A 12622-nucleotide genomic window follows, 5' to 3' on the forward strand; every position below is an offset into this window, starting at 1 on the left:
GTCCATAGTTAAAGACTCTCTTCTCTTTAGTTTTCCTTTTTCTAAGCTGAATATTTTTCATTTCCCCCACCATGTGAATCTAGCTTCCCATCCAGTGTAGCTAATGGAGATGGACACCTCATCAAAGTCAGCTGTTCCACTGGCTGGCCAGTGCCCAATCCAACTTTCTCTCTCTGGATTCTGACTCAGCGTCAGAAACTGTAGCCAGTTATCTGTCCGGCATTGAGCTAAAGGGTCATGTGGGGTAGAGGCCTGAGTCAGCACCAGGGCAGGCCAAAGTCAGATGAAAGCTAAAGTTTTGTTGGAACTGAAACCACAAGTAAGAGGAAGCTGGGTGTAGAGGGGATGGTGCAGAACTGCAAGGAGAGAGTCCGTGACGACTCATGCAGTCTCAGAGAGAGATGAAGAGAGAGGCTGTGTCAGTCCCCAAAGGTGGGGCCTCATGGGAACTGAAACTGGGAGCTCTTCCAATGGCATCCACAGAACTGGTGTGTGGCACAGGAAATGGAATGCCAACAGTTACTCAAGAGGCAGTTTAGCGCTCTTCTCTTGAGGCAAGAGTCATTAAGATCATGGATGCTGGTGTGAGACTGCCAGGGTTGAGTCCTATCTCTGCCACTTACTCTGCGTTAATTTCTTAGTCTTTCTTTGGGTGTTGGTTTCCTCACATGTAGAATGGGTGCAGTACCAAGACCTGCATTACAGGGTTATTGAGGGATCAAACAAATTGATGTGTGAAAAACATTTCACTTGAAAGAGTATCTAGTGCCCAAGATGTTAGCCATTACTATCACAGATAATAAGAGTTATGCTTTTTTTGTGTGTCTGAGAAATTATTCAAGCCCTGGTTCTGAGAGAAAGTGAAATGTAGTAGTTAAAATGGTAGACTCTAGAGTCTGACTCCCTGCTTGGTTTCAGATTATACCATTTCCACTGTATGACACAAGCTAAATAAGCTTCTTGTGCCTTGATTTCCTCATTTATCCAAAAGGGGTAATAGTTGTACCTACCGTGCAGTGGTTCTATGCATATTAGCTGAGTAGAAGAAAAATCAGACTAAATAAAGACAAAGGAATTATATCTGTCAGATCTAGTGTTTATCTCTGTTGGTATTTAGTATTTAGGTTATAAAGTACATTTAGATTGTTGATGTTTTCATTTTGGTTTATCTCTTTTATTGAATATTTCAAATCAACAACACATGATGTTATTTGGCAGTAGCATATCACAGCGTATTCAGAAGCTAAATGACCATCAATTAGGAAATGAAAGTGTATTGGTCAGTTTTTGCTGCAATAATAATGCATAACAAGCAATCCTAAGATATCAGTGGTTTACAGCCATAAATATTATTTCTTGCTCATGGATTTGTGGTTTGGCTCTGGTTCAGTCTATAAGATGAGTTAGGCCTATTCCACATCTGTATTAATTTGCTCTAGCTACCTTAACAGTGCTATAGACTGTGTGGCCTAAACAACAGAAATTAATTTTCTCCCAGTTCTGAAAGCTACAAGTCCAAGATGAAGGTATCAGCAAGCTTGGTGTCTTCTGAGGCCCCTCTTGTTGGCCTGCAGGTGACGGTGTCTCACTGTGTTCTTATATGTGTATGCGAACAGTCCTGGTATCTCTTTGTGTGTCCAAATTTCCTTTTCTTATAAGGACACCAGTCATGTTGGATCAGGTTCCACTCTAATGCCTCATTTTAACTTCATCACCTCTTTAAAAACCTTATACCCAAATATAGTCACATTTTGAGATTCTGGGGGTTAGATTCTGGGGATTATATTTTGGAAGATTTTTTTTTTTAGAAGACACAATTCAGCCCCTATCAATGTGTCTCCTCATCCTTCATGACTCAGTTCAAAAGTCACTTTCTCCATGATGCTTCTGTTTCCCTGAGGCAAAGCAGATGCTTCCTTCCCTCTTCTCTCATGGTACCTCTGTTTTAGCTTTTATTACTTTTAAAATTATAACTTTGTGTAACTCAGATATCAACTTTACTTCTGTCCTTTGGGTCCAGCATCATCGTGATCAGTGTATGCCCTGGGCCCGTGAGGATTCAAGGTCAAACACTGTGTTGGGCTCACAAACTAAAGGCCATTCCCACAACAAAACCCCAAATGATAACTGCCACCATCACCTACTATATGGAAACAAAAACCAATAGTAAAAGTTCACTTATAAAAGTCTTAAGAGAAAGTTGATTTTGGAAAGAAGGTTGAAAAAGGGTTTATGTCCTGCTCCAAGGCAAGTAACCACCAAAATCCCTTCTAGACTTTTCTGCTCTTGCCTCAAATTTCTTCTTGGCCCTTGGTGATTCTTTTACTGCCCAGTGCAGCCCAGGCCCTCTGTAAGGTTGTTGACTTGTACAATGCCATTCACATAGAATAAATTATGTGTGGTTCTCCCTGGGGTTGTGTGTCATAGCCAGTTCTGTCCTCTCCATTGCACATCTGTCTGCACCGTTGTGACTCTCAGTTGCTATTTTCTGTTGTACAGAGCAATCTGGCTTGCTTTGTATAATACAGCTTGCTATTTAGTCCCTCAACTATAGTGGGGCTCAACCCAGAAAAGGGAAACCAGGACCTGCTGACTTTAGAAGGAGGTTTAGTGACCATTTGTGGTTATTTTAGGTTGCCCTTTGGTAGACCCATACTCAGAGGGGCTCATTAAGACATTTTCCAAACCAAAGAGAGGTACCCTTTAAGAAAGTCTTAATATAGCTCTTAGGGTACTATATTTTCCTCCAGGTCACTACACCTGTTCACATGACTGTTTCGTAGCCAGACTATGGTGGTTATTCTTTAAGGCAGGAATTTTGCTGTGTTATTTTTTGTATTCCAACATCCACAGCAATCCCTTAAACACAGTAAGGACTTAAAAAATGTTGCCTGAATACCTAAATGAGTACCATCCAGTGTTCTTTTATTTTAAATTATAATCAGGAAGCCAATGGAATGTGAATCAGAAACTAGTAAATATGTTTCCACATTCCCAGAACTGCACGAGGACTGTTATTTTATTGAACCTGAACCTGAACTAAATTGAAACAAAGCTTCTTGATATTTTCATTGCAAATCAGTTAGAATTGCTTACTAGCTTGAACCAGAGTAAAACTGCTTCACTGCTGAACTCAAAGTGGAACTAATCTGAAAAACGTACTGGTTTATTTTTAGTTACTTAGTAAGGTACTTGGACATTCTATGAATATGAAATTGCCATTTCATTGACAGTGGATCTAAATGTATTAACTCATAGGTGAATTTTTTTCCTGTTTCTTCTAGCGAGAGCACAGGATTGTTCCTCTGACCTAAGTGAGGTTAGTCTAGCACCTGCCAAAATAATGTGGGTAGTCTTATTATCTCTCTCTTCATTCGTTCATTCATTGATTCATATCTTTCCTTATTGCCAAAAGCCCATTCTAGAATAAGATGAAAGTTCATTAGGAAATTAGGAGATGAGCGTAAGAGATTTTTTGGGGGGAAGGGTAGGAGCACAAGTAAAAATTGGAAAAATAAAATGAAGTTAGGAAAATCTTTTTATCTAAGTACATGCTTAAAGTTCTTACTCATCTTGCTAAATGATACTATAAACTTTTATAAAATTAAAAGAGAGTATTTAGAAGCACTGATGATAATACAAAGTTAAATTTGATCTAATAGAAAAAAGCTGAATGAATTATGAGGGGAAAATCTTTGTGTTTAAATTTTACCAATTTTCTTTTTTCCTTCCTGATTTGTGCAGAAGTTACATTGGTTTACCGTTCAAAAATGCCATTCTGTGGTTATTTGAATCTGCTTGCAAGACAAACTAAAATCCAGTGAATAATTTCAGAGTTTTATGCTTTAATTTGGCTACATGGGTCAGTCCATAGAAAAGTTTCTGAAAAATATTTCCTTTTTACTAAAAATAATATGTATGGCTCCAGATATCCTTACTTTATGATGAAATGCCATACCATCTCATCTCACAATCTGGCGATGGCCCCTTTAATTTTCCCATGATTTTATTAGGATTTAGAAAAGGTTTATTAGTTATCCACTGATCTTAGTGAAAGAAGACTAAAAAAAATATAATATTACAAAACGTCCTAGTAGGGTATGAAGGTAACACCACAAGGGGGTACTATAATTTTATCAAATTTGTCCTGGTAACTTGGCTCAGAAGGTGAAATGATTAGAGCCTGCAGAGTTAATTTTAATATGCTAATACATCACAGCAAGTTGGGAACTTAAATAAAATTATACAATTAATATACTTTTATGGGATGTAGAAAGACTTAGTAAGGTCATTTGTAGATTATATTAGAGCTACATTTAGACTTACTGGGTTTAAAATTCAGCATTCTAAAAGAAAGCAGCAGATGTCTGACGTCAGCATTTTAGTGACCTTTGAATGAAGAAGTGAATGTCGAATTGTGTGGATCTAGATCCGTGTTCTTAAAATAAATTAGCTCCCTGGTCTTCCCTCTAAATACAGCTAGGATCAGGCATTTAGATATTAATTTCCGTAGTGTTGCCACATAGAAAATGTTGCAGTATGTTAATCCTGGGAGGGATTTTTTTAAAGAATATTTAATCATAGAAGACTTTAGTTTCTTAATGCACCTCTGAAAGTGATTCTGCAGTTTTGCTTGGTAATAAATTTGAGTGGCTTGTAGTCCATCTTGGTTGGAGAATTCTCTTTTATTTAAACTGAAAATGTTGAAGGTGGTTATGTGGCCAAAGGAATTTTTTTTTTAATGTCACATCCTGGTACTCTGTGTGTTTATACATGAATTTTAGCAGCTGTTGCTCATTTGCTGAGCGAGGTGGATTGGGGCATTTGAAATAAGCTAGTGATTAATCTTAGTGGAAGAATAATTAATTACCTGTTTATAGACTATGAATAGAACTGCTAGGCGTTATATCTATTGTCACACACTTACCCAGTATCTTAGTATCATGCTAAGACTAAAAGAGATAACGTGTAAATTGCCTATCATAGTAGCTGGAGCAATGATGAGGCAACCTACAACCTTAGGGCTGCTGCAGGCCTTGGCTCTGCCATGTAGCTCTCAGTCCCATGGCAAAATGCAAGATTAGGAAACTGCTGGTGTCTCCACTTCTCTCATATGCACAAAATGTTAGAGTTTGGTGGCTAAAAAACACTGTCATTTTTCTTGATATTCTTCATTTCAGTAATAAAAACAGTTTGAATTTTAAGGATTTGTCCTGTATTCCTCCACAGGACTAAATGCAGCTATTTTTTGTTTTATACTTTTTTTTTTTTTAAAGTAACCCATAAACCTTTTGAGGTTTTTAAGATGATCCTAGCCTATGAAAGGTTTCTCCTGACTGTCTAAGGACATAATTGGTAAAGGATATTTTTCTGTCATTCTTTTTTTTTCTTAATGATTTATTTATTTCAGGGAGAGGGAGTGCACGAATTGGGAGCAGGGGACAGAGGGTGGAGGTGGGGAGGGGAAACAGACTCTGGCAGGCTGAACCGGATAAGGGACCCTAATATGGGGCTGATCCAGCAACCCTGAGATCTTGACCTGCGCTGAAGCCAGACACTTAACTGACTGAGCCACCCACATGTACCTCCTTTTTCCTTGTTGCCAGCAAGGAGCTGCTATTTACTTGAAGGCCCTGACTTGCCTCCACCCTTAGAATGTTTTTATTGGTATTATGTTCTCGTCTGGGCTGTTCTGAAATTTGTTCCTCAAATCCTTTGTGTGAATTTGATCTCTTTTTTTTTTTTTTTTTTTAAAGATTTTATTTATTTATTTGACAGAGAGAGAGATTACAGGTAGGTAGAGAGGCTGGCAGAGAGAGAGAGAGAGAGAGAAGCAGGCTCCCCGCCGAGCAGAGAGCCCGATGTGGGACTCGATCCCAGGACCCCGAGATCATGACCTGAGCCGAAGGCAGCGGCTTAAACCACTGAGCCACCCAGGCGCCCCCTGAATTTGATCTCTTATAACTCATATTATCTCTGTTCTCTGCTTTCTGTGTGGGATAGCCTAATGCCAGTTTGTGGCATTTCAGAGTTTGAAATCTACTTGTCTGTCTTCCCCTCTGTTCTGCTTCATGCAAAGTATAGTTGACTTGACTGATAGAATAATCATACAAGTGTCTGGCATTGCTATTTTTAAACAAAAAAAACCCTTTTCTGGAAAGGCCTAATGTTATTTTATCAGTCCTGATGATGGATTGAGGGTATTGGGAGAGATGACTTCACTTTGCCCTTAACTCCTCCATCTATACGAGGGACTTACTGTCCAAAACATCTTTGCTTCCTGGGATAAGAGAGGAGTGAATGTCTTATAGACTTAGTGGAAGAGTCATAGGAGTGAAAGGGGTAATTGATGGGCAAGGCTCTGGGCAGGCAGCTGGTGATGGGGTCAGCATCACAAAGTGAGAGGAGGGATGCTTTTTCTAGAGTCTTTTAGAAATTAGACTCTTCCCTGCCTTCATCTGCCACATTCGACATCATGAATGAAGTATCTGCTTCCTCAATAGTCCCTTCTCTTTTTCAGCTGGGGCTGTCTTTGTTCAGGCTTTCACTCTTTGCAGCCTGGACTCCTGTAACATGGTACAGTGCTGTACTGCTGAACCGTTGTAATAGAGCAAAACGCTATGCTAGACTAGTAAGTGTCCTTTTCCTCCATCAAGCATCTACCCTGCTGCCGAAACGATCTTCCCTGTGTATTCTCTGATTCACGCCCGACCCCACCCAACCCCACCCTGCCCAGCAGTGACTCCCAATTGCTATCATGATAAAATCCCCAAGTTCCAATGACTTAGTCTGGAAGCCAGGTTTTTTGTGATCTGGACTATACCTATTTTTTTTCTTCTTTGGATTCTAGAATTTTTGATAATTGATAGCATATTACACTAGAATTTATCAGCTCCTTTATCCCTGTATTTTTATCTGGGCCGTTTCTTGAACTTGAGATGTCCTTGCTGTAGTTCCATGCCTCTGTACTTGGTTGTGGTAATGGAGTCTTGATGGTGGAGCCATCTTTCCCTGGTGCCTGCATTACATTTATTGGTTAGAGGAAGTCTGCCTTCTTCTTAAGCCATTTCAAAGCCAGAGCCTTGTTACGGGATATTCATAATGTTTCTTGTTTTCTCTTCTACTTTAAAACATTTGATGATTTTACAATCCAGTTAAAAAGTGTAATATTCCCAAATAAACTGTAATTTCATATCAAAGTGTTAACCATACCATAAAAACCACAGCGATGATTTCTACTAAATTAGAGGCTGTTCTCTCATTGTCAAAGGACAGATTTTTTTTTTTTTTTGAGAGACAGAGTGCGCGTGCGCATGCTCGCGCACACACAAGTGAGTTGGCGGAGGGGTAGAGGGAGAGAGAATCTGAAGCAGGTTCCACACTCAGTGCAATGTAACATGGGCCTTGATCTCAGGACCCTGAGCTCATGACCTGAGCTGAAATCAAGAGTTAGATGCCTTAACTAACTGAACCACCCAAGTGCCCTAGGTACAGCCCATTTTATTTCATAGTGTTCCTAACGGTAAAGAGATGAACTACTGTGGGCTTTTGTATTTGGTGGAGAAAAGGTAAAGAAGAGGGGGATGGCTGAAAGAGAGGTGACTATTTAAAAACACAAAGCAAATATACTTACTGGATAATTTTTTCTTGCACCTATTAAAATTTTTTCTTTCTGCCTCCTCTGGGAATAGGTATACAACTATCTGTTTTTGAATTTATGTGGAATCTTGTTAAATTATTACAGGGTTATTCTTAATTATCTGTGTGAAGCTTAAACTAGAAGAGTATAATAGTGTATTTTTGAAGCGGAAGAGATACAGGAAGGGGTGCCTGGGTGGCTCAGTTGGTTAAGCGTCTACCTTCAGCTCAGGTCATGATCCCAAGACTCTGGGATGGAGTCCCACATAGGGCTTCCTGCTCAGCAGAGAGCCTGCTTCTCCCTCTCCCCCTGCCTGCTGCTTTCGCTGCTTGTGCGCTCTCTCTCTCTGTCAAATAAATAAATAAAATCTTTAAAAAAACAAAACAAAACAAAACAGACAGGATTAAAAAAATACTTCAAATAATTCTCAGTTTCTATTTAGCAAGATCTGATATGAGCAGGAATAATTAGAGTGATAAAGTCTAACTGGCACTAGTAAATTTGACTAAAAGCCAAGAGAACCACAGCCAGGACATTTATGTTCATGTTTAAATTACTCAAGTGCCTAATTGTTTAATTTCAGTTTCAATTACCAAATGGCCTTACTTTTAAAATTGGTCCTTTGAGTATTAGCTGCATGATGTTGTTATTAAAGTTGAAAATCTGCTATTATGGTTTTAGAGGATTATAGCAAAGTTGTTGGCATATGTCTTGTTTAATAAATAAGTTTAATTGTGCATGTAATCTTATAATGTAATAATGATGAATTACATTTTACAGAAATGTAGAATGACTATTTTTTTCTTAGGGTAAAACAAAATTACTTTTTAGCGTTTATTTTCCAAAGGAAATATTTTACTATAAAAATACCTAAGATACCTCTTACACCATATAATTTCCCATAAAGGGGGAGATTTAATGGAGATTTAACATTAACAATCCCCCCTCCCATATAAAAGAGGTTAACAGTAGGGAAATTTAGTCCAACTAACAGTGATGTTTATACCTTTAATGCTTTCTCAGTTTATCTTAGCTCCAGAATCTTGAAAATATGACAAAGTAGCCTGTAGAGTAGATTAGTGTATTTTTATTCAATGAAGCACCTTCCTGTTTAGATATGAACTTAAAGCTGCCACTAATGTGAATGAGCTTCACTAGTTTAGGAAAGTCCATTGAGTTCATCCTGAATTACAGAACCTTGGGCAAAACCATCTCACTGGCAGTATATTATTTATGCTTCCATTAGTTCTAGTTGTGTCTGTTGAATTCTGGGGAGGGAGGGACAAATTGTTTTAGACCTGTACCTCAGAATATGAAATTTTAGAATTCCAGTATCTATATATTTTTCCATATGATTTTTGTCTCTTGGCTGATTTTTAGATGAAGTCTTTGCATCAAGAAGTTTTGCTTAATTGATGTTTGCCTTCATTTGATGGATGAAGAAATGGAAGGACACTTTTTTTCCCACCCTTTGTATAGGATTGCCTAACGATAAAGGACTAAAATCCAACTCCAATAATTAAAAATTCAGTTGATAGATTACTAATTTGTTTCCACATACTGAGAAAAGATTGAATGTTTTCAGAAAACTTGGGTATAAGTTTATGATGGACTCGTAGAATATTAAGTAATAAAGAAACAAGATAATTATTACCTCTATGGGAAACAACAAGTTGTACTAGAAATTACACCATGAGGCTCAGTTGTAAACAATATTTACATAATCGTGTTACTTTAAACACTGATTATTGATTTAACAAAAAGTGATACAGCTGTATTGGGAAGATGAAGTAAGAGGAGTTGTGTGTGTGTGTGTGTGTGTGTGTGTGTGTGTGTGGTAGGGGGTAGTGGTCTGTAGATCATTCTATTGGCAAGGATTCTGTTTTAGGTGGGGTAATGTTTGTAAACAGATCTGTGATGAACAGTGGAATAACAGATTCCATACTCAATGAGGAACCTCAGGAAAAACTAATCATAACCAGCTGTGGCAGCACTGTTGCTACCCCCGCCCACATTCTATCAGCCCACCTGCATGCTGCAGCTGTGGTCAGTCCCAGACTGGAACTTCTCACCTTAACATCTGCCACCCAGGGGCTTGCTTTGGTTTTGTAGGAATTGGGCTTGGCACAGGTACAGCTTCTAAGGGTGGAGTTGGTTCTGTGCTTAATTCTCAGCCAATGACGGATGGGTGTTCATAGATAAATACCCCAGTTCCCTGGGCTCAGGTGTGTAGGTTCTGAGGCGTGTGTCACAGAACAGCTCAGACGGGTCCAGCAGAACTGTGCCCTGGTGTCTGTCAGGTAACATGCTCCTGGTTATGGCTTTTATATATATATATATATTTTTTTTTTCTTTTTCCTACTTCCTTATTGGTCCCTTTTGGGACCACTCTTCAAATAAACTATCTGCAGCTTTTAAAAAAAGTTTTTTTTTTTTTTTGAGGCAGAGAGAGAGCACAAGCAGGGAGGAGGGTCGGAGGGAAAGAGAGAAGCAGAGCCCGAAGAGGGACTCCATCCCAGGACCATGAGATTATGCCCTGAGCTGAAGGCAGATGCCTAACTGATGAAACCACCCAGGCACCTCACCACCTGCATCTTTGTGACAGGATCTGCTTCTGGGGGAACTATAAGATACCATCAGATAGATAAAAACTTTTATTTTTTAATCCTATGTATAATGGAATCTTCCTCCATGGGTATTGAAGGCTAACAATCCTCCATGTTGGTTTTCCTTGCTTAAACACAGAAATGACTTCTCTTTGAATTTAGATTTAAGGAAAATTAACTTTACGGTAACAATTTTGGATTGATTTATGAAGTGTAGGTTTCTTTGGTCATTTTTCACTAAGGGAAAAAAAAATACTGGGCATCCCTGGCTGGCTCAGTGGGAGGAGCATTTGGTGCTGGATGTCGGGGTCCTGAGATCAGGCCCATTTTGGGTATAGAGATTCCTTAAATAAAACTTAAATGCTAGAGGAAAAGTGCAGGTGAACACCCTTTCCTTTGTTGGTTTTCTTTGGTACTTCGATTCAGTTTTTATCTTTTAAACATGTTTTCAAATTATCTCAAACTGTTAATTGACCCAGAAAGTAAAGTGCTAAGTCTTTATAGAAGTTTGCAAGTGTCCCGAAGTGGTAGCATAAAGTGAGATTGCAGTGATTATTGCCTAAAAAAGGTCACAAAGTGAGTAAGATAAGAGTTAATTCCAATCTCTGTGAAATAGGAAAGAGGCTACAATATTGGTAAGGATTCCCCCTGCTCTGTTTTTCTTTTGTTTAATCTCCTTTATATATTTTGAAGCACAGAACTGATTTGCATGTCTTGTGGCCTTTGTGTGTGTATGTGTGGCCATCATTGCAAACCCAAAGTTACTTTTTAAGTTTCAGGTTTTGAGAGTAGAAAATAATTGAAACTGAGTACATATGCAAATAATCTTGACTTTGTAAGACCGTCAATGGCGATTTGAGAGTTCTTTGGTGATGCTGGAAGTTTTGAGCAGGATGGAGGGCCAGGATGGCCAAGTGGAAGATGACGTTTGAACTCCAGTCCCCATCTCCGCCTGTTCCTAACTATGTACACTTGGGCAAATGTTATTTTCTCATCTGGAAAGCCTACTTTGTAAGGTAGTTACACAGATGAAATGAAATAATACATATGAAGTACTAAATAAAGTGGCCTATACCAGAGTTCTGTAAATGCTGACTTAGTGTGAGGTAGAAATCTTGAAGTAATCTGAGCAGGATGGATATTTCCCATTTCTATTTATGTATAAGCAACTCTAATTTCTGAAGAAATGTGATTTTTGAGTTTATAACTTAACAGGGGACCTTTTTCAGACTTGTTCATTTAGTGTACTAACATATTAATATTGTTACATGGTTTAAGACTAGATGTTTCAAGAGAAGTGAAGTATGGGTTTTTCCCTCAAGTTGTAATTTCAACTCTGGCATCCTTGCCAAAAATAGTTTGGCTGTAGAATTGGTGTTCCAAGTAACAGCATATGTTTGATCTACCCCATTTTTTTTGAAAACTCACATTTGGCCCAGCTCCAGGATAAATATTTTATTTCAGGGTTCTCCTGGATATTGTATCTTAGTCCCCAAATTCTTCCAAGTGGCTCCCAAAATCTAACTTAGGCCCCAAAATGTCATTTTAGGGTGCCACGTAGCTTACTTCTGGGGTAGTGTCATATTTGAGAAAACAGCTTAGTTACTAACAGTAATGCAGGAGTTAAGAATTGATCCCAATGTAATTACTGCTTTCATAAAATATGTTGAGTAAGGTTTGCCACCTGATGAGTGCTTAAACCTAGGAAGCTTCATTCTTAGGCACCTCTGTTCTCAATTGGGTTACATACTTACCATAAGTCAGGTCTGTTCTCAAGTCTATTTAAGGGAGTTTATTATTTTTTTTAAAGATTTTATTTATTTGACAGACAGATCACAAGTAGGCAGAGAGACAGGCAGAGAGAGAGGAAGGGAAGCAGGCTCCCTACTGAGCAGAGAGCCCAATGCGGGGCTCAATCCCAGAAGCCCGAGATCATGACCTGAACCTAAGGCAGAGGCTTTAAACCCACTGAGCCATCCAGGTGCCCCAAGGGAGTTTATTTTTGATGTTATAGCTATGCAATGTAGTTAAATATGTAAGTTTATGAACTATGAGTATATAAAAGTTTTCTTTGAAATTATACCTAATATTAGGAAAACTCAAAGGCTTCCTGCTAGGAACAAAAAACCTGTCCAGTTAGGGGTTTAACATGAGAAAATATAAAAACGGAAGTATCCTGTTCTTAGATTGATGAACAAGTGTCTTTGCATTCTTGCTATATGTTGAGCAAACTGGAAATCCTAGACAGTGTATTTTAAGTGTAGCTCATGCAAGAAAGAAGTGTTCCACACCAGCTGGTGGACTTAGACTGAAAGTCTTGTTATTTTATTTTTTAAATTTAATTTTTTTTTCTTAAGGGACTTTGAGAAAGAAAAGA

This window comes from Mustela nigripes, chromosome 17, assembly GCF_022355385.1.
Source record: "Mustela nigripes isolate SB6536 chromosome 17, MUSNIG.SB6536, whole genome shotgun sequence".
In the NCBI taxonomy this organism is placed as follows: Eukaryota; Metazoa; Chordata; class Mammalia; order Carnivora; family Mustelidae; genus Mustela; species Mustela nigripes.